This window comes from Ochotona curzoniae, unplaced genomic scaffold (assembly GCF_017591425.1).
Source record: "Ochotona curzoniae isolate NIBS_2020 unplaced genomic scaffold, NIBS_Ocur_1.0 contig_66, whole genome shotgun sequence".
NCBI lineage: Eukaryota > Metazoa > Chordata > Mammalia > Lagomorpha > Ochotonidae > Ochotona > Ochotona curzoniae.
The window spans coordinates 11,513,801-11,541,534 of record NW_024466512.1 but is presented as its reverse complement, the minus strand read 5'-3'; the positions used below and the strand labels follow the sequence as shown (position 1 = coordinate 11,541,534).

Below are 27,734 nucleotides of genomic sequence, written 5' to 3'. Positions count from 1 at the left end.
CTTCTCAAGGTCACGTTGATGGCTCTGAGTCTGAAACCCCCTGTCAGTGTTCTTTCCATTCAGTTGTCCTTCGCCCTCAGTGAGGACAGCTAAGACTGAGAGGGAGAGAATGACTTTGCAAGTCGCCTAGTTCATTGGCAACAGTGGCAAGGCTTTGGGTTCTTAGGGTAGAGTTCTTTCCTCTGCCCTGTAAAGCCAGGAGGCAAGGCAGCCTGAGACACAGTGAGAGCCTTGGCACAGTCACATCTGTGGCAGGAAAGCCAGATCTGGTAAGATGTCCGGTTCCCCTGAAGTGGTTTTGACAAAGGTCCCAGAGAAGAGTTTTAGACATTCCAAGTGGGGTTCAAAGAGGGATTCTTCAGGACGTAAAACCTGACACGAGGAGTCTAAGGAAGCACGAGAACAGATGCTGTGGAGTCCCGTGTAGATGCAGAGATGTGGATGAGGACGGCAGGGAACGTGCTCTGAGGGTAAGATGATGGACTTTGTAAGGACTGAGGAAGGTGGGCTGAGCGCAGCGAGGCCAGGATGTGACTGAGTCCTTGTTTTGTTCCAGGCACTGGGCTACGTGCTGGAGATGTCTCAGTAGGTCCCTGAGGCAGAGGCAGGCACAGTCAGCATTCCCATGTTACAGATGACGAGAAGTTAAGGGCCATATCTGCCATGACCTAGGTCATAGATGATTTGGGTCTGGTTCCAAAGTCCAAGCTGGTAACTACGATGCCTGCTTCATCCCCAAACAAGGTTATTACAAGATCTGGGGTGAGGCAACCCCCTCACATAAAGGGAAGGGAGGAAGCAGTTTCCCTATGATTTACTTCTTTACAACTTAACAAATGCAACATGGGTCTGCTCCACATCTCTGACATTTGCAAGTTAGTGGCTTAGGATAAATCACTTAGCCTTACACAATTGCACTTTGCTGTTTGTAACAATTACGGTAGCAGTCTTAGTAGAACCTCGAGAGTGTTCCTATTAAACCGCAAATTACATCCTGCGTGGCTTTGCTCAAAACCAGCTGGCAGCTTCCCAACTCTGAGTGAAAACCATCTTTAGAACGGCCTGCCAGGTCCTGTGTGATCTACTCTGTCCTGATCTGCGGCTGCTCCCTTGCTCTGCTCCAGCCAGTCCCTGGAAAGCCCGTGCACACCCACCCGCTGCCTGTAACACTTGGCCACCGATAGCTTTGCTCACCTCCGCTCCTCCCTCCAATGTCCCAGCAAAGAGGGCTGTCTCTCTCCTCTGTAAGAATCATGACCTCTAGCATCCAGTTAACTACCAGAGTGTAACCAACCGCTCCCAGAGCATGGTGACCTCTGAGGCTCCGGAGTTCTGCAAGGGGTTAGCTGGGGCGTTCTGGCCCCAGGACTTCTCAGCTGGTTGCAGTCAGTTGGTGACTACTGCGGGAACAATTCAGGGTTCAAGGAGCAGGGGCTGGCTGCATACAAGTCTCTTGTTAGGCAGTGTCCGGAGCCATCCCTGTGCTTGGTCCTCATGGGCTGGCTTGAACCATCTCAGCATGCTGGTGTCAGGACCTAGAAGGTGAGGGCATTCAGTACTTTTTGAATGAATGAATGATGCTTTTTAATCCTAACTGCACAGAGATTTTCAAAGAGCTCATGGAAAAATGTGCACTATGCAAGAACATGTACTGATTGCAAAATTTGGCATCAAATAAACATACCTTTACTTCCATCTTCCCATGAGCCTTTTGAAATGCCCTAATGGACCGCTAACTCAAAAGTTCAGATAATTGATGTAGTATATATTGTGAGGCGGACTCCTACACTTGATCTTAGCTAGAAGGCCGAGAAGCAGCTGTGAGGTGGACTCCTTCCAGCCTCTGCGGTTTGCCTCTTTATCTGTCTCGCAAAGACACACACCTTTCCAAGATGCCCCAGTCTCGTGTGGGTCCATGCGATTATTTCGATACGAAGCTCTGTAGAGAGTTTCTGGAGGTGTCATGGACATGCTACAGCACTAGCCCCTTCCACATTAACGAGACTGGAGATGGGAGAGAGGCTTCTTCCTGCAGACTGCTGTTGGAGATGCTACCAATGCTTTGGCCCCTCATGACAGGTACTTCTCTGCGAGGGGTAGCCCACATTCACACTGAAAAGTATGCTGTCTTTCCCCTGCTAAATTCTGTTTCTACCTATGTACACAGTTGTATCCCCACTTTGAATTTTTATCTTTCTTAAGAGAGGAACCAGGAGCAAAAATTAACATGCACCTACCCACAGCATAACCATTTTACAGATGAAGGAAACAAAGTTCCCAAGGGGTCACTCAGCTGCCAAACAGAGGGGCCGAGATTGAAACCCCCATGTCATACTTTCCCTTTCCTGGGATGCTCATTAGACAGCTGTGCCCCTGCGAACTCCCCTCCACACTGCAGCTGCTCACACATGTGCAGGCACACACATACAGAGACACACACACAGCCTCTAACCAACAGCTGTCCAAGATTCAATTTTTCCCCGGTTCATTGCACTCAAGCTGAGAGTAAGGCAATTGTACTTTAAGCCTTCTTCCAGCAGATATTTCAGGGCAAGTTCAGGGGTAACCATTGCACTTGACGTTTAGATCTTATTTCTGATTTGCTGAGAAAAGCCGGTTAAATGAAAGGCTGGGCAGTTTTTGAAATGGCCACCTCAAATTTCTGTCTTATTTTCACCTCTCTGTCTTTATAGGCGTTTACCAGTATTTACCTCCAGTTCCCTTAGGGAACCTTCAGATTTGTGCTATTTGAAATAACAAAATCCCATCCCTTGGCCTTTAAAAGGCTAAGGCTCTTTAAAACCGCCCCATTAACATTCATAGTTCCTCATTTATGAGGCCTGATGGCTCTTATTTCCATAGTCTCTGTTTTTCCAATGAGGGTTTCACATAATAGTGTTGGAAGCCTGAGGACTTCAAAGCCGATTCCTTACCATTTTTATCTTGAAAAATATTCAATATTTGTGTAATTAAAATGAAGTCTTCCCAGAAAAAATGACAACTCAAATCATCCTAAATGTACCTCCGAGAAACGAGCTGTCACAATGACATTTAGTTGTAGTGTCATAGTCTCGAAGGCCTTTGCTTCTCTCTCTGATTTCTCGTAATCTTTGAAGGCTGTGTCATGACTGACTTCGAATCACCTTTTAAATCGTGAGGAGCCCCCTTCAGATGTGAGCTCCAGGGGTGAGGGGCTGGCTTTCTCTTGCTCTGGATTTTACCAAGCATTTTAAACAAAGCAAAGGGTGAAAGCTGACTCGCCCTTGACCTTGGCTTTCTTGCTACCAACATCTTGCTTTCCCCTTTCTGTGTGCACTAACGGTTTTTAAAAGCTTCTTAAAACCTCCTCTTTCCATCTTTTTTTTTTTTTTAATCTGCTAAACTTATGGCAAAGATTACCAATGCCCTCCCATCCAACTGGCACATCTGGAGGAATTTGTCACATTCTGAGTTTTTTGTTTGTTTTTAATTTTGATTGTTTCATTCCTTAAAAAGCAAAGACAGAGTCAAATCCTCTTGTTCACTCCCTAAAAAGCCCTCAAAGGCTGGCTGAGCCCAGGGTGGGAGCCTAGAGTCCCACACAGGTGGCAGGGTTTGGACCATCTCCTGCTGCCTGCCTCCCAGGTGCATTGGCAAAAAGCTGGATCAGAAACAGAAGAGCCAGAACACAAGCCAACACTGTGATTCAGGATGTGTGCGGCTTAACCCGCTGTGTCACAGTACCCACCCCGTAACCTCTTCATTATTTACTCCCATCTACTAGCTCTTCCAGAGTCAAACAGAAACGACAGAATGTGTCACTAGGGAGCAGATTTTTGCAGATGGTATTCAGACGATACAGCATTACAATTAGCAAGTTTGCACTGTAACAACTTCCAGGCATAACATTTACAGGCATACATTTACATTTAAGAACTCAAGAGATGTGTCTGAAAAAAAAAAAAGGAATAAAAATTGTAACCTCCTTTTTAAAAGATTATTTTTATTGGAAAGTCAAATTTGCAAAAAGAAAGAGAGACAGAGATTTTCCATCTGCTGCTTCACTCCCCAAGTGGTCGCAAGGGCCAGAATTGGGCCATTCCAAAGCCAGGAGCTTCCTCTGGGTCTCCCACACAGGTGCAGAGTCCCAAGGCTTTGGGTCATCCTTTACTGCTTTCCCAGGCCATGGGCAGGGAGCTGGATGGGAAGTAGAGCAGCGAGGGCATGAACCAGTGCCCACATGGGATTCTGCAGCATGCAAGGCGAGGACTTAACCACTAGGCTATTGCTCTGGTCCTAAAAATTGTAATCCTAAAATAAAAATAATAGTGGAGTTTAAAATATGTGGAATATTCCTGAGATAAGTAGATTCAGATTGCAACAGATCTGACAACAACTTGGAGCCATTTGTAGGATTTTAACTCCTTTGCTCACAGTGGCAGTGAGAAATCCACAACAAACAGCCGCTATCCCCCTCTCAACCCCCAACAGTAGTGGGGCCCCAGAGGCATCCACCTTGTTTCTGTGGTGACAAGGACACACACACACACACACACACACACACACACACACACACACCCATATGGGGACATCAACACAAATCCACACATCTGTGTATCTACCAATAGCCACATCTGACTAAGCTCCCCAGTTGCTTATATGAACTTAAAAAAGTTACATCACAGAGTTGTGGACAGCTAGTCTGTTGGTCACCATGACATTGGTTACCATAGAGGCACTGAGATAAGTTTGCAAAAACGACATGGAACTTGATAAATTTCATCTTTCCAACAATAGTACCAGTTGACGCTATACTTGCTGTCAAATAATCTCACATGCTCTTATTATTCAACAGTTTTAGGAGTAGTCAGACCAAGATTCAAATCCCAGTGCGGCCACTTCCGGAATGGCTTCCATGGCTTGACCACCTCAGCCTCTTTCTCTGCTTATGTATAATGGAATAAAAATAACTTGCAATGAGAACTAAAATTATGAAAAATGTCAACAATATATTGTCTGATGTGAAATACATAACCAACAAGTAGTTCCTGTGGTCAAAGACCAATTTAACATATTTTTAATTGCAATTTAGCAAAATTTTTAAATATACTGAAATAGTCTTAACACAAGAGATTTGAAATAATCTGTGTGTTGTACCTATCTTCAGCTAAGAAACTCATCCTTGTTCATTTATTTTGACTTGATACAGGAACTTTTGACAGCTTTTAATTAAGTCTTCACTGAATTTATGTCATTGGATGGGCAATAAGCAGATTATTTGCCAAAATAATATTCTTGTTTCTTTTTTCTGGAACTGCTTCCCTAGAAACAATTTATTTACTGCAATATTAAGAATCAAATTGGATTGGCAACAGTTTTGGTGGTTTAAAAGAGATTTTCGTTTGAGAAGGGGCCCATTTGGGTTATGTGGATTTTAAGAACCGAAACCACTTTGTAAGTTCTGTTTCGCAGCTTCTGGAAGAGGAGGAGATATGAATTCAATTAGCACCTCAGTGTTTTCCTCATCCTTCATTTCAATACAGGCAGTACTTCCTATGTGCAGCTGTGTCAGGTCACATCAAATACAGTTTCTGGGTTTTAATTTTTTACCAAAAAGGCAAGGCACCTGTTTTGTTCCACTCTAATTAGTATGAGCACTAGTGTGTAACTTTGAGAGCAGGCAGCGGTTGAAGCTGATGCAACAGGGATCTTTGTTAATCTCTGCACCGGACTTCACTCCTGCTGTGTACAGGCTGAAGGTGACCTCCCTGGAGAAAGCCTCACGGAGTCCAAACCTGCCCAAGACAGGCAACACAAAGTCGGGACAGGGAGAACATAGAATCCCAACATCTCCCACCCCCTCGGACAGCACAAATATACAAATATAGCTGATGGTTTAAGTTGGAATTTAACATTCTTAAAAGAAATTATTTTATAATCAATAGTGAGCTTAACTATAAAGACAGATACTGAGAAGGTGCTTAGAGGACTCATTTACCAAGCCCTCCTCCAGAGGAGTCTAGAAAGGAGTCATGTGGCATGCGCACTCTACCAAGGAACTCTTGCTTTTCTAACAAGCAAACTGAGGCCCGTTCAGGCAAACTATGTTCACTGGGATTAAACCACTTCATCAACATTCTAGCCATTTGACTGTGATTCAGTAGTAAGTTTGCCCAACCAGAAAGGAGATTCCCTAATCTCTCGGATCTAAGTCACGTTCTTCCCAAGTCCCATTCACATGGCTAAAGGGGATTCTCTTCCCTGTGCCCACCAGGACCGTGAAGCCTAAGATGTGACATCCAGCAACAGTGACCCCGAGCTTCTGTGCCATCAGCCTGTGCACCTGCTCGGAGGCTTAATCTGTGTGATTTGGTAGATGTGGCATTGCAGTTGACTGAGCACTTGCTTCATTTAAGGTACTGTGGAGGTCAGAGGTGAATAAAATAATGAGCCTCCACTGAAGCCTGCACACTTCTACTTGGGGAAAGTTGGTCAGTGCGGGTTAGCTCTGGGGCTTCCTTCAAGCTAGAGATCACAAACGGGCAAGCCTGCAGTGGTCCAGCTGACAACATAAAGGAGGGATTCTGGCTGGGTGTAAGACAGTTACGGAGCGGGGGTGGGAACCGTTTCCAGCTGGACCATGTAGACCTGTTGTGGAGGACAGCTGCTGCTGCTCATTCCAGCCAATTGCATCCTCATGCCGAAATACAGGCCTAGTGTGGCCAGTGGTGAAGACTCCTCCGGAAAAAGCCTAAAAATCTCCATTTTTAGGTAAAATCTTTCAACTTTCCAAAAGGACTGCACAGGTCAAATGTTGCTGGTTGAGTTTGCGGACCAGTTGCAGTGAGTGGTGTGCGATGTCCTTTAGAATAACACCCCCCTCTCCATTTTTTCATTTTATTTCATTTTCTGTTTCCCTGCTGCCCCCCCTAACCTTTCTTTCTTCCCCAGCCACCCTCCAGCTCCAACCTGAGTTCAGTGAACGTTTAGTAGATTGGAACCCTGAGTGTCAGTTGCTGGTGCATTAAAAGCAACCTTGAGCTACATCCCTCTTGTGCTAAGCACTTCACTGTAGATTTTTAATTTTAAACGAGGCAATGTTCATGATTTGTTTCTTTCAGGAAAGAGCTATATCAGTTTTAGTAAACACTTCAAGGCTGAGATGCATTAAGCGAATTGTGCAGTGTTGTACAGTGAATAATTCCATTTCGAAGAGAGTGAAGACAGCATCAAATGTCACATGAAAGTCACCGCCTGAAGGGTTATGTTAGTCTTAAAACTAGGGTTTAGAAAAGCCCAAACAGGCCAGCCATTAAAGATCTGCATATGACCTTTCTGTCACTCCTTCTCAGTCTTTTGAAGTGATAATTTGTATATATGACATTAAATAGAGAATCATCTGTTTTATTTAAAACATTGCCTACTGTACAGAAAACTCATGCCAAAAATTAAGAATATCAGCTGTGAGTAGTGTGGTAGGAATCAATGAGGGAGGGGTTACCAGGAGGCAGGGATGGATGTGATCAGAGGAAGAGGCTATGGGGGTCGTTCAAAAGTAGGTGCTAGAAAGATTGACTCAGCTAACCATGGAAAGGATGGGAGGGTAGCATTACATGTCTTCTGCGGTCTACATGTGCCCCCCCACCAAGCTCATGTGTTGGAATTTAGTCCCCAGTGTCACAGCAGCAGGAGGTAGGACCTTTAAGGGGTAGTGAGGTCTTACTGAATGTATTAATTCCATTATTGCAGGGATGCCTCAGGAATGTGTTCCCAACAAAAGATGAATTTGGTACCCAGCCATGTGCATGCATCCTCTTGCTCTTCTGCCTTCTGCCACGGGATGACATGCAAGAGGGATCTCACCAGACATGGGCTCCTCGGTCTTGGTTGGTCATGAGTTACCGGACCTTGAATATCCTGTTACAGTAGCACAGAACACACTGAGACAATGGATTAGTGTTAGAGTTGACTTTAGGGTAGAAGACTGGGAAGTAAATTAACATGAGATGATAGAAAATAGACGTAAGGGGATTAGAAGTTACGGGAACATGCAGTGTTGTACTGGAAAATGGCTAACAACTGGCTTTCCTGGAGGGTCAGGGGAGTTCCAGATTTATATAGCATTTGCTTGCTTCTGTGGTGTAAGTGCTCCCACCACAACCAGTTTCAAACTATCAATGTGAAGTCAGCGAAAGCAGGATTGAAAACAGATGTGCACAGTTAGGTCTCAGCCAAGGTAGGAGGCAAGAAAAGTAACATCCACAAGATCAAAGAAAACTCAGGGTTTCAATGTGGGTAGTGCGCAATGGGTTAAACTGCTGCTCGGAATACCCACATTTTGTATCGGGTGCTGGCATTGAGTCCTACCTTAGCTTTCTATCAGTGGCCTGCGGATGGTGGCCCAAGTGCTTGGATTCCTGCCACCTGCTTGGAGCTCTGGCTCAGCCCTGACAGTTGCAGGCACTTAGGGGCTAATCAGCAGATGGAAAACCAGTCTGTCCATCTCTTCCTCCCTGTGACATTCTGCTTTTCGTATAAATGTTTTTTTAAAAAAGAAGCCCTCAAGGTCTTGAGGTGCCTTAGGTCTGAGATGGTGAGGCCTGCTCAGAGTGGCAGAATTCAAATGATTGCAGAGGTCACACAGCCAATAAGATGAGATCAGAGAAGTCGTCCTGGAACCTGTGAGGGTGATTTCAGAGGAAAAGCTGGAGGACAGAATTCAGGTCCAGAAGCCAGAGAAGCCAGGGTGATGTGGTGCTCACGGTCAGCGCGTGTCAGAATGGGATGTCCATATTGCTGTGGATATCATTCATCACCAGTTACGGAAGCAGTTCTAGAGACAGGCTGCTGCATGGGTTTTAAAGAGGTGTCAGAACCAATTCCTTAGCAGGGGCAGAGGGCTTGCACACAGGCCATACAAGGTGCCACAGGATTGCTGCAGGCAAGATTAAAGGCACAGATTAAAGAATAAGGATTTTAAAATTACTTATTTGAAAGTGAGAGAGAGAGATTTTCTATCTATGTATTCACTCCTCAAACAGATGCATGACCAAGGTTAGGCCAGGTCAAAGCCACGAGTAGGTGTTCATCCATGTTTCCCATGGGGAGACGGGGCCCCAGCACCTGGTCTACCTTCTGTTGCTTTCCCAGGTGTAAGCAGGGAGCTGGATTGGAAGTGCTGCAGCCAGGACGTGAACCAGTGTCCAGGTGGCATGTCAGCACCACAGGCAGTGGCTTGACCGACTAAGCCATTATACCATTCCCGGTGGGACTCATAAAGACAAACACCACTTATTTTAATCCCTATAATGTGCCTACTGTTTTTCTGCTTGCCATTTCATCTTCAGAATAATCCCTTTCACAGAGTCAGGAAGTCTCAGTAACTTAGACTTATAGATCCAAGCCTATAGCACAGGTCTTGGGGTCAGCATTGAGGCATACCGAGTTAAAGCACTCTCTGCACTGCCAGCATCCTATATGGGCACCACTTCAAGTCTAGGCTGCTCCACTTCTGATCCAGCGTCCTGCTGAGTGGCCTGGGAAAGCAGCATTGGATAACCCACATACTTGGGTCCTTGCACTCACTTGGGAGATCCAGGAAAAGCTCTGAACTCATGATCATGGGGGAAATGAGAAAGAAGACAGAAGATCTCTTTCTCTCCTTCTCTCTTTCTCTGTAATTCTTCCTTTCAAACAAAATACATAAAAATTACGAAAAAGAAAGTCATGTTTTTCTAATGCTGAAGAGATTGTTCCCAACCATCGTACTGTACCGCCTCCCTTAGAAAATAGTATTCTGATAGAGATGAAGGATTGCTGAATAGGAGATGTAGAGTTCTTTTTAAAAATTGTTCAGCCTGCATATTCCTAAAGAGGCAATTCATGTTAAAATTTTCCCCCTCTGCTTGCATGTGACATGTATTTTTAGGATCTGCTGTTAGCAAGTGTATTTTTGTTTGATTGAGTGAGAAAGTGGGAAAAGTTTTGTGGAGCTGTTTAAGCCAGAATGCAGGGGGCACAGCAGTGCCTGTGATGTCCCTGGCATCTAAGGCCTTGGAAAAACCACAAAGGGATGCGTTCTCAATGTATTATTCAATGTACATCCGCAGATGAATGACTAGTTAAAGGTATTGTTACAGCATTTTAAATGACCCAGTTCCAACAGCGAACAAAATCTCTCACTGTGCTAAGCCAACTGGCATTTCTGAGATTATAAAACCACAAAGTGAGGAAAATGCTAAAACTGCTAAAGCAGAAGTGATACACATTAATGGAGGGGGTGAATCAAGCCTTATTGTCTGCCTGGGCAGATGGCTGACCACTAGGTGGGCCTCAGTGCGGCGTCCAGGGTAATTGGTTGCTGGGGTTTTCCTGGCAAGAAAGACTCAGACCGCAGCTTCATCCCTAAGTTCCTGGCTCCTTCATACCCAGGCTTCTCTCCAGGACTAGATCTGAGGGCTGGTCCAAGTTGGCAATGGAAACAGAAAGTTTACCTTTACCTTAAAATGTTGTTCTGAAAATAAGGACATGGAAAGTAATTAAGGACCGGATTTCCTGGCCGTCTTTCTCTCCTGCATGTACAATTATCTGCAGATAAAATTGCTTGCTTTGATAATTATACCCTCCAAATGAGGGGCAAGTGGCTAATTATGCCCGCATGTGGCCGATTGCACTCTCCATTAGCCAATTATGTGCACACTTATTTGTGCACATAAATAATTGCACTCATGGAAAATAGCAGCCCTCCTTTCAAATTCTTCTCCTTCGAATGGCTGATGGAGCAATTGTCATACTGGAAATGTGCTTGGTGGGGAGTGAAAGAGTATCAGATACCAGAAAACGTGTAAGTGAGCACAGCTCGCAGATGTGCACTGCAGCAAATGGCATTGAGAAGCAAAAAGGCAGGAAGGACTGCAGGATGAAACAGGGCCAGCCTGTTCAGGCAGAAACCTGGGCGGCATCTCACATGCTGTGACCTTGGGTAGGTCATTAACCTTCCTTCAGGTCTACTGGTTCTGCATATACAATGAGGATGCTAATGATACCCAATGCCCAGCACTGCTGTGGGATGCAACAGACGATTCAAGAGGATTCACTGTCTCTGTTGGGTAAAAGCATCACATAAATATGAGGCATTATCATGTGATTGGCCTGTTTCCAGTTGTGAGGGAAAACAATGATTCTCCAATGGAAAAGAACATTGGTTGGGAGGGAGGGAAAGGAGGTGTGGTAAGAACGTGAAGCTCACTGCCCTAGTACTGAGAGACCAGAAATGGTATGTGATCATTCAGACTTGATTCACTGAAAAGTTATCAAATCTTACACTGTTTGGGCATCTGGAAACATGAGGGCAGGCTCAACTCTGCCACGAGCCTTTTACTCTGGCTCCGGTTAAGAAATGTCACCCCACACCTAGTCCAGCTTGGATCTTCATGTTTGATTGCCAGTGACAGGGACCAGCCTTGCAAGGTCACAGGTTACCTTGCAGCTTGTGAGACTTGTTGCCCATGGCAGGGTACTGGATTTGAGTCCCAGCTGTTTGGGCTCCCTCTCAGCGCTCTGCCAATGTGCCAACACTGGCCCAATACCTGAATGGAGTTCCAGACACCTGGCTTTGGTCTGGCTTGTGGCCATTTGGGGAACAAACCAGCAGATGGAAGATTCTCTGTCATGCACACATACTCTCTCTGCAGCTTTGTCTTTCAAGTAAATAAATCTTTAAAATAAATTCAATGACAGGGAGTCTTGTGGGAAACCTTCACTAATCTCAGAACTATGTTTTTGCTTCCATTTTTAAAGGAAGGAGAGAAAGAAACCTTCTATCCACTGGTTCATTCCATAATACACATCAAGTAGACTAGGATGTATGCCTGTGTGTCAGAGGGTAAGCAAAGACTGCTCAGGTGTAGGAGTGCTGAGTTAGTCTTGAAAGATAAGGGCATGTCTGTTAGATGCATCAGAAGAGTCAAGGCTGTTATAGGAAACTGAGCTATGGTTAAGTAGACTCTGAAACCAGACAATGCCTGGATTTATATCTTGGCTCTGTGATGCTGGCATAGCTGCTTAACCTCTCTGAATTTCTGTTCACTCATCTCTAAAATGGGATTGCACTAAGGATCTGTGCATCTTTTGGGCTGTTCATGCTGTTACATAAGAGTCAGTAAGCATACATAAAATTATTTGGGATGATGATGGGCACAGAGCAAACACTGGGCATTTATTTGACCTTAGATTTGTTAATTGACTGAAAATACATAAAATAATTTATCCAATAACAGCAATATCAGTGGTTCTCAGTTTGCCACATGTTGAAAGTATCTCCTGAGTAGCTTATCATGGAAAGCAAATGCCCAGGTTCCATCGCCTGTAAGTCTCCTCACTAGGTCTGTGTTAAAGAGGCCTTCCCAGCCCAAACAGTCCTGGCACAGGTGAGCAAAGCCCACACTTTGGGAAATAGAGTGGCATGCCTGTGTCTCTGACTGCATCCATGACTTCCTTGGCATATCCAACGCTAGGGAAGGAGATTCAAAGAGCTTTCCTTGAAGGTGTTGAGCTGGGCGCTGCTCCTTTCAGCTGCTTTCTTCTGTAATAGGGAGAACCCGCCCCCCCAGAGGCGCCTGTCTCCCCAAAGCAGGCCTGTGCCTACCCTATCAAGTTCACACGTGGTTCTCTTGGACACACTCAATGGCTTCCTTCTCTAACTCTGTTTTTCAGCAGACATTTTTTTCCTTAAGAATTAACATTTTAATTATGAAATGAATCTCATTTTTCAAAACACCATCAGTGTCTGTGCTTAAGGAAACAAAAAAGTAAATGCTTCCAACTCCAGGCGATGGATAGCAATAGAAATGGAGCTGGACTTGGACTGCAGTGCAAAACAAATTGATCCATTGCTGGATACTCTGTATTTTCCAAAAAAAAAAAAATATATATATGATTCTACCTGCTGCACTTCAATGCTTAAGGGAAGCTGTTCTTCAGATTTTTTGCTTATTTGTTTGTTTGGTGTTGCTTCCTTCTGCAGGAACATTTTTTTTAAAGAATCATTTATTTGGTAGAGTTACACGGAGAGAAGGTGAGACAGAGCTCTTCCATCCTCTGGTTCACTCTCCAGATGGCCACAACACAGGGCTGAACCAGGCCTGGGGTCCCTGCCTATGTGGCAAGTGCTCAAACACTTGGGCTATCTTCTATTGCTTTCCCCAGGCCATTAGCAGGGCTGCATTGCAAGTGGAGCATCCTGGACACAAACCAGCACTCATACAGCATGCAAGCCACACTGGTGACAACTTTACTCACTACAACCCAACACTGGCATCTGTAGGCACAATCTAATAGTAGCAAAAATGAAAACTGTTTCTAAATTGATAGGGGACCCAGCATACAATGCTTATCACCATTCTCTTTAGGCGATGAGGGGATGGGTGGCCTCATGTATTTCCTAGCATCTCCTAGAGTCCAAAGGCTAAAATAATTACAGAAAAGAAACCATACATATTGGATATTTGCAGAATTTTGTTGGTGTAAGAAATACTGATCATTTGTAATAACAGTTGTTCTACTGTAATACTGCTGAGAAAAGGAATGTGCTTGCCCTAGATCTACATTCTGAATCTTTGTGAAGACAAGCGCCCCCACATACTCACTAATACCATAATGTGTACTATAAACTCTGCAATGTGTTTGAGGTAACTCTAACTCCCAGAGTCTGAAAGGCCATCAGCTCCCCTTACCTGAGCCCTGAGATCCCTGTGCTGTGCTTCTGAGAGCCTCCAGTCTCTGCTGCAGGGTTGGACCAGCAGCCAGAGAGAACTCCGTGCTGTCCACATGGGGCTCTTGGGTGACAGCATCAGTTATATGCTCATCTGCAAGGGGCTCCACTCTGGGAACAAAATGTGACCAGGCTAGCTGTGAAGCCAAGCTCTAGACCCAAAGTCCTTGCCATCACAATTTTGTAGCAGAGTGTGCTGGGGTTGAGTGGGAAGTTCATTGCCTGCCAAGTCCATCTGGATGGCTCTCACTGTGGGAGTTTTCCAGGAGGTATCCATGTATTGCATTCATCCTTGCCATGGTTTGGGGGAAGGGGGCACTTGTGTACTAGGTTGCTCCTACCTCTCCCACTTTGTTTTCTCTCACTCCTCATGATCATCACGCTCTAGCCAAACTGACCTTCTCTTCGGCCTTTTCTAATAGACCATGGCTTCCTATCTCCATGCCTTGCACCTGCTGTCCTTCTTTCTGAAAAGCCCCTCTTCTTGGCCACCAAGCTGGTCTTTTTGTACTGCAGGGCTCACATGTTTTCCCCTCCTCAGTGTCTCCAGTGACCTCTCCCAGCCATGCTCACTCTGTTCATTCCTCCATAGCTCTTGCCTTAAGTTATAATGAAACAAGTTTACCCTCTTAGTTGTAGTAGTAATTTGATCATGACTATCTCCCCATGTCATCCTTATTCAATATGTGCTTTTATAAGCCAGTAATTCAGTTAATATTTATTGTACATAGTTCCTCTAGATAAATTATATAAACAATTTTGGTCTATCCTGAGTTGATAAATGTATTATGATTATCTTATGGTATGAGGATTCTCAAAGTATTCACCTTTTCTTATTTATTAATCTATCTGAATGATTCAAAGTAGATATTTGGCAGCTTAATGTGTGCAAGAATGAGGCAACCACACATTCCTAAATATCCAACTCCCTAGATGACATTCCTAGCTTGGGTATTTCTGGCCATAGGATCTGTTCAGGTTGTTGGTCTCTGCAGTGGTGTCTTTCTGGCAGTATGGGTTAGGATACACCTTTGGCATTAATTGCACCAAAATAGCCAGCTGGTGAGAGCTGCTGGCAGCCAGCGGGCAGGGTGGGTAGCTTCTGCTGTGGGCTCCGTCACCTGGATGGCCAGGCAGCCAGCGGGCAGTGTTAATGACTTCTGATTTAGGTTTGAATGGAGCAGTCCCTTGGGTCACTTACTGTGCTGCATCATCCTCTTTGGAAAATGCTGTTCAAGTTACTGCTGAGCAGGCTGAGGAAATAAAAGACTCATGGAAGAAAAAGACACAGAGGATCAAATTTTCCAGAATGCAGTGTTTGGGTGTGATGCGATTCTGAAAGGATGTATGCATTGCAGGAAGCACTCACTCATTCCATCCTTTCCCATTGCTGGCTGGCTGGTTCTCTTCATTTTCATTCTCTCTCTACACACACTCACACACACACACCATTCATTGCAAACACAGTAATAGAGTTGCCTCTCCGGCTCTTGTAAAGAAACCTCATTCTGATGGAAACCGTGCTAACCTTGCTCTTAGTCATGGAGGCAATGCTCAGTGCCCCTGTGTTTGCACAGCTAAAAGGCCCAGCGAAAGCACTGCATGAAATCAAACAGAAAGCTTCTTGCCAAGGGTTGGCAGGTCTGCAAGCTTCTGTTCCCTCCCCACCACACCCAGCTTCTGGGAGAGAATGTGGGGAGGAGGGAGTTCTTTTCCAGAGGTTGGGTGATGGGTCACTGAGGGTAGAGCCACTGAAAAATGCATGGAGAAAGACTGCTGGCTGCAATGATCCTGATAAAGGATCTGCACCTCCAGCAAGTGCTCTGCCCTTGGTCACTGCTCTGAAGTAATAGCTTAGCAGAGGTTCAAACGGACTTATCAGGAGTGCTAAGGGAAATTCCTCAAGTTGAAGCATTTATTCCTGCATTGACTCATTACCACTTGGGTCAGCTTTCTTGCTCTTGTTGATGGAGAGGGGAAGGTTTTCATTCATGGCTGCTCTGGCATTACATGGAAAATAACATCTCCCAGGTGCTTACTATGTGCCAACGGCTGTGCTAAGTGCTTCATTGTATTATGCCTCCCCCTCATCCTCATAGCTACCAGGAAGAAGTGGGCATGAAGCAATAAATGGGAGATACTAGGTTAGCTGGCCCCCTTGTGTCCCTATGAGCAGGGCTGCCTGTGCTCTTCCCAGAATGCTACAAATTCTGCCTCTTGCTGAGGTGGTCACTGGAGAATGTAGACATAGAAAGGAATAATCATGTCACAGGGTCCCAGTTAAAATATTGCAGGTTGGACAAACAACCTTACCTCCACCCTGGGTGAAGGCTGCAAGCCCCTGAGCAAACCTTCTAGTCCAAGGAAAGCCAGAAGAGTGGTTGCCTCGATTATATGGATGTTGGATATGAAGACATCAAGAAAAATGTTGTGTTTTTCAGAATTCAAAAAGCCACCTTCATGCACGGGTGAAGATTGTTGGGTAAAGGAAGCCAGTACTTCTGGTTCTACAAGGTGGCAAATGCCAACACAAGATGCAAGGAATCACAATAGCTGATCACAAACAGTGGGAACATGTTAGGCTCGTCCTAAGCAAGGTGAGCTCCAGTAGAGATGACCTCTTCTCACAGAGAACCATTGTATGTGGGCCCTCATTTGAGCTGGAAAAGGCAAGCTAAGCCCTGTAAAAAGGCATCCGGAAAGGCACTGTGGCATCTTGTAGAAACAGGGGCCCAAAGAGTGTTTGATATTGGGAGAAGATGGACCTGCCTTTATGCTCAATAACACATAAGCCCTTCCCTGAAGAAGGAAGCCTTACAAAGAATATGTTGCATTCTCTGAAATGTATTAGGGTAGTGGAGAAGAAGGAACAATGCCTGCTTCAGGTGGTCATCCAGGTCCCAGGATGACAGGGAATCTGCATTGTTAAGCATTTGTTTCCATGTGTACTCCAGTTGTCGAGATCTGTGTTGTAGACATTAGGAAAGAGAAGAGGGCTTGAAGGAGCATTGTGGGAATTTTTATAGGCCAGGCTTGAGATACAGGAGTCATTTCAGATCCTTTCCAGCTGGAAGGGAGCTAAAGATATGCAGTCTCACGAGAGCTTCTGTTACAGACAGTAGTGGCCTGCCACCTGAGACACATGGGCATCTGAACAGTTGGTTGGAAAAATACCAAGAATACAGATAGCTCCAAATGTTTTACACAGATTATCCCATTGAATCCAGCAATGGCCCTATGACGTAAGTCCTGTTGTCCTCATTTTGTGAATAAGGAAATGACAGTACAAAGAAGAGAGGAGCCATATTACAGTTTTTGAAGCCATTCCAACAGGAACCAGGCCAAAGCTACGCTCTGACAGGGAGAGCACAGGGTCAAGGGACACAGGGAGTGAGCTGGGCAGTTGGGGATGACTAGAGGAATGGGTTGAGATGAAAGGTCTGTTTGAGAACTTTTATAGGGCCTTAAAGGACACAAACTTCACAAGAGAAACTTGTGGGCAGAGCGAGAGGGGATAGAGGAGAGAAGGAGGCAAACAAGCTGTCCACAGCAGAGCTGGAGATACCACAGCAGGTTCAGTGTTAAAGGATCATTTATTTTAAAATTAAAACCATGTCAAATGCCCAGACTTTATTGCTTAATAAGGGAAGCAATGCCGTGCTTGAAATGACTCGAAGGAGACCCCAAAGACCTACATTTACATCGACAAAGAGGAATGTTGAAATGCATTTATAAACAGATCCAAAGCAAATCTATCCCTTTCTATGGAATAAGATCCAATTATGTTCTGTAGATAAGAATTATTCGCATCAGCTCTATACAAATAGCCGTCATGAAAGAACTCAAAGACAAAGAAACTAGCAAACACAAATTTTTCCTTCATTTCAAAGTCTTTCACAACTTTTCCTGATAAGGGAATGTCAGGATTCTGTATGGCAGGAAGTAATACTGGAAAGATGGTTGGGACCAGATTTGGGTGGGTAAGAAATGCCTTGTGAATGTATATGGATACTACTCTATATTTGGTCTCAGCTCATTAACAGGGTACAAGAAACACCTGTAGAGTTTATGCTGCGTTCAAATTTCCAGGCCCAGTTCCTCAAGGACTTCACGCAGTGATACCTCAAGATCTGCACTAATACAAAAGCAACCCAAGTGGTTCTGATGCACACATGACAACCAGCAGTGGGGCAGAGTCCCTGAAGGCTGGTGAGTGTAGAAGCAGCCTGCCAGTGTCTGGGTCAGAGAAGAGGAGGCCTTAGGGGAAGTGGAAAAAGACAGCAATAATGTGGCCATCATGGCAGCCACTAATAAAGCCTGAGCGCTCATGATGGAGTGGGGAATGTTAGGCACATGGCCGACGGGGAATGCAGCAGCCTTCTGTGTTGGTGGATGAAGAGGGGTCAAAATCCCAGGAGATTTCACCAAAGCCCAGAAGTCCACTTCCTTCTCCCAGTTCAAGTGCAATACTGCTCCTACGCATGTGTGGCCAAGTTCTCCGTGGGCTTTCAAGGACGGGGCCCAGTCTCCCAATAAACATAGGCAGGGCTTTCCAGCCATCAGCAAGCGTGGACTTTGGTGCCCCATGAATGTTTCCTGACTTTCTGGTCACCGTGGAAATTTGAACAGTGAAAATCTGAGTTCCCCAACTCACGAAGTCATCATTTAGCTGGGGCAGAGCCCCTGAAGTACAGTGAGCGCTGCTATTATCAGTCGTCCGTGGAATGCACATTGTGGAGTGGTGCAATAAGTCAACGTCCCACCCTTGAACACTCCCCAGGAATACATGGTATTTTGAAAGAAAGATGGAGGGAGTAGTCAGTGCTAGTCAAAGACTTTTAAAGAGTTTGCCCAATATAAGGTTGGAAGATGAATTATCTTGAGTAAGCCCTCATGAGGCCCTTAGGATTAGGAAGTAAATTGCCTCCTACTTACGAGTGTATAAATGCGACACCTTAAACTTGAGCTATTTTAATAAATCATGAGTTTTCAGTATCTGAACTAGGTTTCACCAGATCAGATTGGATAAGCCATTAAAAAAAAAAAAAAGAGCAATGCAAACTTGTATTTTTCCAGGCTTCTGGAAAATAGAGATGAATGATTCCCACCAATGATTTAATTTGAGTCTGTGGTTCCACTCTCTTGCCTCTCCTGTAGTTTTAGGTGAACTGTGACTACTGTGGTTGACCTGAGACTCACTGTTCCTGTCCTGTGTGTCCCTGGTCCTCGGGTTCAGAGATTTGTCACCTGTTAAGACTGATTGCGAATCAGGGTTGAATGAGCTAGGATCTCCCAGGCCCGGGCCTGAATCTCTTTTTACTCTTGAGGCTGTGGATGACCTTCAGGTAGATACCTAGGTGTGTGTAGAACGGCGGGCTTGCTGTCACCAAGAGGTGGTTCATGTTTCTGCCTCTGTCTCGAGCCCACACTGAGAGAAAGATTACATGGCTGCTGTGATCTGAGAGCCTCATGAAAAGATTTCCTATAAATATTATAATTAATGTTATCATTAAGTATTGCTTCAGTGCAGCTCTTCCAAGTATAAATATCAGCTAAGAAGTCAGTTTTCCCTGAAGCTAAATTGAAATTTGAAAATGCAATTTTTGGAAGTATAGTTTGCAATGTATGATTACACAGCACACACACAGACACATGCATATATATATATATATGTATTTTTTCCTTACATGAACTATTGACAAAAAAGATTTTTTAAAAAGATTTATTTATTTTTTCTATTGCAAAGTGAGAATTAGAGAAAGAAAGTCAGAGAGGAGGATCTTCCATCTGGTGACTCACTCCCCAAGCATCCACAATGGCCAGAGCTGCGATGATCTGAAGCCAGGAGCCAGGAACCTCTTCTGGGTCTCCCACACAGGTGCAGGGTCCCAAAGCTTAGAGCCATCCTTAACTGTTTTCCCAGGCTACAAACAGGGAGCTGGATGGGAAATGGAACAGCTGAGACATGAGCCAGTGCCCATAAGGTTTCCTGGCTCATGCAAAGTAAGGACTTGAGCTACTAGGCTACCATACTAGGCCCTGACAACAAAATTTAACTTAAAAGATTTATTTAGGGCTGGGTACAATAGCATAGTGGTTAAAATCCTCACCTAGCACGCACCGGAATCCCATATGGTCGCCGGTTCTAATCCTGGTAGCCCCACTTCCCATCCAGCTCCCTGCTTGTGGCCTGGGAAAGCAGTTGAGAACAGCCCAAAGCCTTGGGAGCCTGCACCCATGTGGGAAACCCGGAAGAGCCGGGCTCCTGGCTTTGGATTGCCTCAGCTCCAGCCATTGTAATCACTTGGGGAGTGAACCATTGGACGGAAGATCTTCCTCTGTGTATCTCCTCCTCTCTGTATATCTCACTTTCCAATAAAAACAAAATAAATCTTTAATAAAACATATTTAAAGGAATGACCAAAATTTAACTTTAAACAAACAAAAAAATCCCAGTAAAGAGTTTCTGATTAAAAAAAAAATCTTATGGATTGGCATTGTAGCATAATAGATTAAACTACTGCCAGAGCCACCCAGTATCCCATGTGGGCACCAGTTCAAGTCCTGGCAGCTCTGCTTCCAATCCATCTCCCTGCTAATGTGCCTAGGAAAGTAGTGGAAGATGGCCCGAGTCCTCGGGCCCTTCTACCCACATGATTCTCCTGGATCCTGGCCTTGTGTGCATTTAGGGAATGAACCAGCAGATGGAAGGTCTAGCACCATCATCTCTCAATTCTTCCTCTGTAACTTTACTTTTCAAATCAATCAAGAAATATTTTTTAAATATTTTAAAATATTTTTAAAAATTTATTTTCAGTCCCAGCACAGTGGCTTACTTGACTAACCCTCCACCATCAACTGCTGGAATCTCATTTGGGCATGGGTTCAAGACCCAGCTGCCTCACTTCTGAGGTGAGGCAAGTAGCCTGGGAAGGCAGCAAAAGATGACTGGCATCTTGGGCCCCTGCACCCACATCAAATGCCTGAAGGGAGTGCTTGACCCACAGCTTTGGACTGGCCCAGTTCTGCCTATTGCAAAGCAGCAAATGGAAGCTCTGTCTCTATTTTTCTTTTCTCTTTCAAGTAAAACGAATAAATTTTAAAAAGATGTTTTTATCTAGTGCTGTGCACAATAATTAAATTTTTGTGTAACACAAGTACAGAACTATCCTATATTATTCAAACAAAATAAGAAATCTATATCTATATCTATATCTATATTTATATCTATATCCACCATATTGTCTGTTTAGTTTTAGGGGAAGAAAATGTCTGTTCTCACAGGCTGTGTAAGTCCATGAAATCATGTGGTGTGGCCTTCCCAAGGCAACCAGGACTCTCAGCTTAATAAATCTATAGCAAGCACTATTTTAAATTGATAGTTTGATATGGTTCATAAATGATGTTGTAAGTATCCAAATGGCCCTTGGCAGAGAAAGGGTGCCCCAACCCTGGCAGAGGGCTGAGTACAGAACCAGGAGTCAGGGGCCTACATTCTCAGCAAGCCATTTAAAATTTTCTCTTGACAATTTTTTTTTTGTATTTATTTGAAAGGCAGAGAAGGGATCTTCCATTCTGTATATATCTGCAGTGGCCAGGGTTAGTTCGGGCACAAGGCATACACCTGTAACTCCATCTGTGTCTCCCATGGCGATGGCAGAGGTCCAGGAACCTTGGCCATATTCCACTGTCTTGCCAGGCACATAAGCAGGAAACTGGATTGAAAGTGAAGCAGCTAGGACTTGAACTAGCACTCATATGGGATGCTGACACTACAGACAGCAGTTTACCCACAGTGCCACACAACCAGTCCCCTAGAAAGGATAACCTTCATGATTCAACTTGAGACTACTCAAAGCAAGGGTTCCAGAACAGTATCATGGATGCCCCTGGAGAGTTGGTTCAAAGTACAGGTTCTTGGGACCCTAATCCCACTGCATCAGAAGGTGAGGCCTTGAAATGTGTAGCATAGGCAGCTCTCCTGTGGCTGTGCTGTGCGCTGGAGTCGGAGTGCTGTGCACCTGATCCTGCCTTAGACATACACACTGGCGATGGCATCTTGGATGAATCGTGTAATCTTGCGGAGTTCAGTTTCCTACTAGTAAAGCAAAGGCCAATAATGTCGACTCCACAGGAATTCTTCAAGGGTCCGACTGTCTGTGCGTGGCAGCTGACATTGAACAAATGATGCCTAGCTCTCCTTCTTCTGTTCTGCCACATACTGGCTGGTTATCTATGAGCAAGTAATTCAGCTGACTTCAGTTTATGGAAAATGAGGGAAAAAATATCTGTTAACAGTTCAGGAATTGGTTATAAAAACCCAGTTGAAATTGTGTGTATGAAAAGTTTGGACACTAGATAAGAATGATACACAGGTAAGAAATTGAGACAGGGATGATGGGGTTTAATCAGAAAATAAGTAATAGGATTGGCCTGGTTTTGTTTTTACATAGAAGCATGAAAGAGTATGTACATTTGAAATAGAGGATGCATTTGCAGAAGGTAGTCCGCTTATCCAAACCAGTTTTTAAATATCAGTCTTCCAGCTTGTAAATATTAGTCTTCCAGTGATGTTTTGAAGCCAGCTGTGCTAGTTTGTGAGGTCCAATACTTAAATGTTTACAACTGTTTGAGAAGATTATTAAAAACAGTCATTTAAAATTAAATGATATAAACAAACAGAATAAGGTTAGATAAAATAAAGCAAGAGTATTAATCACTTGGCATTCCTTCCATCCTAATAATTTTATTATTTGTAGCTTGAGATTATTGGCACTGTTTCTATCAACATTGTGGCAATATTTTACAAAGACACACTTCTCAATTCCGCATGGCCTGACCCTGGTGAATACTTCAAATTGGCCACTGTAGTAGTGAAACTGTTAGCATCATGAAGGTCGGCCAGTGCCACAAATCCAGGCTTTGTCTTTTTCTCCTGAAGAGCTGTTTATTAAAAATTTACCAATACACCATTGGTCTTACTGTCAATTTACCACTCTAATTCTGGACTTAGAAACTGGAATTTGTCAGCATGATGAGAATAGAGTAATTTTTCTAGGAAGGATTCCAACCGCAGAGACTGATATATACAATCAGAATATCAAATTTATTAGTTTATACTGAGGCGAACTACCCTAGCACAATTCCCCAGGGAAGCCAAAAGGAGCTAGAAATGCATTTTGAGCATTTAATCACACTAAGCTAAAGCACAGAATATCCATTTTAAAAAGCTAAAAATTTCTTAATTCTTTTTGTTCCTGGTACCAGTACCACAATTTACAGGGCAATATACCTGATGTAATGAGAAGAAAAAGAAAAGACAAAGCTACAACAGAAAAAAGACCTTAGGAACATGCATCTAATTGATACTACATTGTATTAATCAACAGCTGCACTTAAAAAAAAAGATTTCTTTATTTTAATTGGAAAGGCAGATATACAGAGAGGAGGGGATACACAGAGGAAGATCTTCCGTCCAATCGTTCACTCCCCAAGTGACCACAATGGCTGGAGCTGAGCCAGTCTGAAGCCAGGAGCCCGGTTCTCCCACACAGGTGCAGAGTGCCAAGGTATTGGGTCGTCCTCGACTGCTTTCCTAGGCCACAAGCAGGGAGCTGGATGGGAAGTGGGGCTGCCAGGATTAGAACCGGTGACCACATGGGATTCTGGTGCGTGTTTAGGGCAAGGACTTTAACCACTATGCTATCATTCCAGCCCAACAGATGCACTTTTTACAAACTAGCTATGACAGTCCTGAACAAGAAGGGTTTCCTGTTGAAGCTGCAGTGCCTTTTCTGACTGGATCATAGTTCCTTCTCTGGCAGATTTTTATAGTTCCTCTAATGCATTTGGGGTTATTGTCTCAAGGTTACCTGCAGCTTTCCTCCTGCGAAGAACGGTAGCCCTTTGCTGTTTTTAGAACCTTCTGTTACCATTTCCACCACTTCCACAACTGGATCCATAGGCACCACCATAGGGACTGCCTGAGCTTCTCCCACCAAAACTGCCCCCTTCATGGGTTTATGATTTGATTGCTGCTGTCCATTATAGTTTCCAAAATCCCTGTAGTTTCCATCACTGCCAAGTGGTCTCCAAAGTTCCCTCCTTCATTGTAACCATCATATCCTCCTCCTCCACCATATCCTGGTCTGTCACCATCATAGCTTCCTCTGCTACTGTCACCAGGACCACCACCAAAGTGCCATCATCTCCTCCATCACCTCCTCTGTAACTTCCTCTGCCACCCTAGCCTCCTCTTCTACCAAGGTTCCCACCCAGCCAAAATTACCTCCACCCCCCCGCCCCCCGAGTTTACCCCATGACCCATAAAGTTGCCAGATCCACCTCCACGGCTTCTCAGTGATCCAGCAGCAGACTGCATCTCTTCTTTAGAAAGGGCTTTTTCACTTCACCATTATACCCATTCATAGAGTGGCATTTCTGAACAACAAGCTTATCAACTGTATCGTGATCATTGAAAGTAACAAAAGCAAATCCTCTTTTTTTTCTTTTTGCCACTCTGCCTGTCTTCCATAACTTCTATGGTTTCAGTCTTGCCATACTTCTCAAAGCAGTCTCTCAAATTATACTCCTCTGTATCTTCTTTAATACCACCAACAAAAATCCTCTCCACCGTTAGATGGGCACCAGGCTTTACTGAATCCTCTTTAGAAACAGCACTCTTTGATTCTTCAACATGCCTATCAACCTGATGTGGTTGAGTACACATTGCTGCATCCATGTCTTCAACACCAAGAGTAAATCATAAAACCATTCCCCCTGGAAAGTTTTGTTTGTGGGTCTCATAATCTGTGAGTGTGCCCCACTTCTCGAAATGTTCTCTCAAGCTACCCTCTGTAGTTTCAAAGCTCAAACCACCAGTAAGTAGCTTCCTCAGCTGCTCCCATTCCTTTGGATCATGGCCCTCAACTTTGAGAGCAGACTTGCCTCTTCCAACTCAGTCCAATATCCAGAATATCCATTTTCACAAGAGCAAAACCAACTGCCTGGATGGGGTTACCCTCTCTCTCCATCCTTGGATGGTCACTATACATTTTGTTTGGAGATTCAATTGTCATAATGGTAGCTGACTCTTCCCTTTACCCTACTGATGACTTAGTTTTTCTTAGCAGAGTCTCTGATTGGGTTTTGGCCACAGTCTGGTGGTTGCCTTTTATCTTCAAGATAGTATTTTCTCAAAAAGAAATTCCTTGACCATTTTTTTATTAGGAGCGTTTGGTTATATCTTAGAATGCAGCTGCTTAGACCATCCCTATATCTTCTAAATCATGGTCTCCGCTGGTGGGACCCATGAGTCTGTATTTTAACAAGTTACCTGGTGATTTCTGTGTACCATGTAATGTGAGGATCACAGCTGGAAGGTTTCTTGGCATATCTCTACTTTGTAAAAAAAAACGTATACTGAATTCTGAATGTAACACTCAAAAAACTTGTATTTTTAGGTTCCTGGGAGCACCATGTTGTAGTCACCCTATAACACTCACATTTCAGTCATAAAGGACATCATATACTAAATATTTTTGGCTCACTGAGAAAATATCTGTTACCATCTTAAATCCTAGTGAGATGGTACAGGAGATGGGACCTTGAGGAGGTAATTAGGACATAAAATAGAGCCCCCATGCATGGGATTAGTGCCCTTGCATAGGTACCTTGGAGAGAGCTCTCGTTCTCTTTCTAACAAAGAGAGAGGTTGGTCATCTACAGTCTGGAAAAGGGCCCTCAGAAGACCCAACCAGTCTGGCTCCTCTCTCTAGACTTCTCACGCCCTGTGTGATCAGACATGTCTGTTGTATATGAGCTACCCCGACTGTGGAGATTGTTATAGTAGCTTTAATTAGGACTACACTAGACATTGTGGCCCAGTAAGCACAAACTTTTCAACCCCTTCCAAGGAAGGAGCCATCCATTTTCATAATCTTTTATGATGGAGATATGTAAGTCATAGAGGTGGAAAACTGCTGTATGTGAAATCTCAGTGTACGTACACTAAAGTTTATGGGTTTGGTACTAACTATGTGAAGCAAAAGGATTAAATTTTTGTGAGTTGAGGCTAGCAAACTCAGAGAGAATCATTTCAGCTCAGTGGCCCTTAACTAGGAGTGAACTTGACTCCAGATAACCTTTGGCCATGTCTGCAGAGAATTTTATTACAACCAGAGATACAAGTGGCTAAGGTAGGCTGACATCTAAATAATTGGAAATCGGGATGCTATTAAACAGCCTACAAGGCATAGTCTCTTGCAAAAAAGAATTATCTGGCCCAAAATGTCAATTTGCTAAACACTAGCCTAGTTTCCTTTTCCCTTTTTCCATTCTAGTCAACTTTCTTTTCAACATTGAGATTCATTAAGCAGTCACTTGCCTCGGTAGTTTGTGAATAGTGTTATAAAGGCTGAATCATTTTAACGTCACAAGAAAAGAATAAATTCATGAACTTATAGGTCATTGTATCTAATGTTTTGCTGTTCATAGAGCAAAGGCTCAATGAAACATTTTTAATTAAATGGTGAATAGATTAAAACATTAATTTCACACATGTGTTTTAATAAATTGTAAGAAGGTGACCAATCATATATAAATAAATGAACATATTCTTTGTCTAGAGTGGGTCATCAAGTACAACTACATGCTTTTCTCATTGAATGGATCCAATAATAATGTTCTTTAACAAAGACAGTAAAATGGAATATTTGCCAAGAATGTAATGCTAATAAAAGCCTGCCCTGACTGCAACCCCCATGGTCTATTGAAACAATTCAAAGAATGTCAGAAAAGCACGTGGCTTCAAGGTTAATTCCAAGATTTACAGAAACTTGAAAAATCCCTGTGACTAAAAAAAATTTGAGCTCCATGCATGCCTTTTAATGAAATTGACAGCCAAAATCAGTTAAGTATAAAAACAGCTAACTTAACAGGTTTTCATATTTGATTCCTGCTCCAACTAACATTTAATCAGTAACCCCTAAGGGGAAAGAAGGGAGAAGAAAAAGCTCAGAACCAAAGTTTTTTGTTTGCTTGCTTGCTTGCTTTGTTTTGTTTTTTGATCTTTGCACATATCTAGGTCCTATGCCAAGGTTTCTGTCTGTAAATTGGGTACCTTCAGAGTTTAACCATCACACAGAGACAGAGGGAGGTAAATAACCCCTGGCTTGATTTGACTTTGAAGTAAAACTAGTAAATGACCAGTGAGACCGGGCAAAGATGTGAACAGAAGTGTTGCGTCAAAGAGCCTCATTGTCTTAACCTAAAACCAAGAACTCATGGTGTTTGACAGTTGATATGATCAGAAATTTAAGAACACAATTTCACTAATCTTCAGCCGCAGAAACAGTGGACAAAACAGGTTAAAGGTCTCGTTTAAAAGTACAGAACATGGATTGCCCTCGAATGCAACTCCTTAGGGTAGCATTTCAGACCTTCGATCTCCTCTGCAAGGAAGAACTAGTGTTTTTCATGATGCTCTTTCTGATCGCTTAGTGTGGTTGCCTGTCTGACAAGTTTTACATTAGATTAGATAGGTATCTGTCCTTTCGACTGTATCGTAATCTTTTCATTCATCTTTAATCTCCAATGCCCTGACCTCAGTAAATCTTGGTTGAACAAGACAGAACTGAACCTTGGTGTTTTGATCACAATCTGATATACTTTCAAATTGACAACTTACTGTGAACCAAGGTGACACAGAATTTTTTTAAAAATTTAATTGCTGAGAGGTTTTTCTACAAATAGATATTCTACAAATATTATTAAAATTCACTGCAATGTTACACTCAGAATCTTTTTTAAAGGTTTATTTATTTTTAATGTAAAGATAAATTCATAGAGAGAAGGAGAGACAGAAATATCTTCTATCTGCTGGTTTGTTCCCCAAATGGCTGCAATGGCCAGAGCCGAGCAAATACAAAGCCAGAAACGGGGAGCTTCTTCCAGGTCTCACACATGTGTGTAGGGTCTTGAGGCT

At 43.7% G+C, this 27,734-nt stretch overlaps 1 pseudogene; it reads right to left on the bottom strand.

Moving 5' to 3' along the window:
- Window positions 1-240: 240 nt before the first annotated feature.
- LOC121164363 lies at window positions 241-25,143 on the bottom strand (annotated as a pseudogene).
- Window positions 25,144-27,734: the final 2,591 nt, after the last annotated feature.